Raw genomic sequence first — 2,500 nt, forward strand, 5'->3', positions numbered from 1 at the left:
TAGTTCTAATTGTGTCATGAGTCTTGTGTGTGCTTTAGAGCAGAGCAAACTATGTTATACTGTTATACTGGCAGTAGGGTCATAGTTTCTGTGCCAACTGCTACATACAGAGGCATGAACATCTTTGTAGTGTCGAGATCTGAAAGTAAATGTGCTGCCAACTGAAACTGAGACAGCTATCAACAGGTAGAGATTACCAACGATGCTAAGGGCATCTGGATATCTGGATTATTATATTATTATATTAATTTATAAGCCTATATCTTCATCTGAAATATATTGTGTTAACTTAAGTGGCCTTTATGAAAATACATTCCAAATCACATTCCAAATCATTTTTTCCAGTCCCTCCTGGAATCATTCCTGCCACACTTTGAAGATCCGCCCATTCCCTAAGAACTGTGAAAATTTGAAACATAATGACGGAATGTATACAGCTGCAGAATCTAGGAAATGGATTTATTTACTAGTGCTACTTGGGGTAGAGGATTGCTAGATTTTCATCACACAAATGTTATTATGTACAGTGATGCCAACACATTATGAATTGACAATTTAAAAAAAGATGTGGCGTGACAAGCACTGGCAGAGCTATGCTAAAGCTGGAACAAAAATTAAAAGCTGAAGTGGTCTTAGTAAGGGAAACCTTTTTGCAATATAATCTAATGTCAACAGACACACTCACACTGTAGTCTAATGTCCACAGACACACTCACACTGTAGTCTAATGTTAACAGACACACTCACACAGTAGTCTAATGTCAACAGACACACACACTGTAGTCTAATGTTAACACACTCACACAGTAGTCTAATGTCAACAGACACACTCACACAGTAGTCTAATGTTAACAGACACACTCACACTGTAGTCTGTCAACAAACACACTCACACAGTAGTCTAATGTTAACAGACACACTCACACAGTAGTCTAATGTTAACAGACACACTCACAGTAGTCTAATGTTAACAAACACACTCACACTGTAGTGTAATGTTAACAGACACAGTCACACAGTAGTCTAATGTTAACAGACACAGTCACACAGTAGTCTAATGTTAACAGACACGGTCACACAGTAGTGTAATGTTAATAGACACACTCACACAGTAGTCTAATGTTAACAGACACGGTCACACAGTAGTCTAATGTTAACAGACATGGTCACACTTGCACTCCAAATGGAACTGAGCTACTGAATATGTTGCCAGAATATTGGCAGCTAAAACTGAGTCTGGATTCACTTCTTTGATTAAATTCTCAGCATGAATTTTAGCAATGCAGCATGGCAGGTGCATCGCAGAAGTAACTTCACTTCATGCTACAAGAGCCCCAACTGTGCTTTAAAACATTAGACTGTTTTTATTTAAATGAGAAATATCATTGTTTTTTCCATTTCTTCTATCAGGAATTTTGGATGGTACCATAACTGGAAATGGAGCATAGTGCATTATGAAGATTTATTAAAATGGCAGGCAACAGATAAATAGATAAACAGATAAATGTTGTGCAGTAATAAGTGCAAGACCACACAGAAAATGAGCAAACAGGAACATTATAATAAAATGCATTCTATTATACCCTCATATACTCTATTATACTCTCTTATACTCTATTATGCTCTCATATATTCTATTATATTCTCTTATACTCTATTATGCTCTCATATATTCTGTTATACTTTCTTATACTCTATTATGCTCTCATATATTCTATCATACTCTCATGTACTCTATTATACTCTCATATACGCTCATATACTCTATTATACTCTCTTATACTCTATTATGCTCTCATATACTCTATTATACTCTCGTGTACTCTATTATGCTGTCATATATTCTATTATACTCTTATATATTTTGTTATACCCTCATGTACTCTATTATACTCTCATATATTCTACTATACTCTTATATATTCTATTATACTCTCATATATTCTACTATACTCTTGTATATTCTATTATACTCTAATATATTCTATTATACGCTCATGTACTCTATTAAACTCTCATATACTCTATTATACTCTCATGTACTGTTATTTTCTCATATACTCTATTAAACTCTCATATAATGATGGGTTTTGCATGGATCATCCTGTAATTTTCATGTTTTATTTATAACCTGTCCAGGAAACGCTGTAAAAGTTAAGTGATGTATTTTCCTGGCATTGATGTGCTTTAAACCAAGAAAGTGTTTTGAACTTGACCAACAGTGACCTCTAGAGGCAACAAGTTGCAGTGAAAAAGAGTTTCTAATAAAGTTATATTGAATTACACACCTATGTTCACACCTGAAAATCATAGCTATATGAGCTTACTGTACATCCAGTTACAAAACCATGGACATTACTAAGGAGGTTCTCCCCACCACCATACTGCAATCACAGCCTCCACTCTTCTGGAAAGACTGTCCACAAGATTCTGGAGTACATGCCCATTCAGTCAAAAGAGCATTGAGTGGTCAAAAAGGTCTTGCTCACAACTGATGTAC

This window comes from Electrophorus electricus, chromosome 20 (assembly GCF_013358815.1).
Source record: "Electrophorus electricus isolate fEleEle1 chromosome 20, fEleEle1.pri, whole genome shotgun sequence".
NCBI classification, from domain to species: domain Eukaryota; kingdom Metazoa; phylum Chordata; class Actinopteri; order Gymnotiformes; family Gymnotidae; genus Electrophorus; species Electrophorus electricus.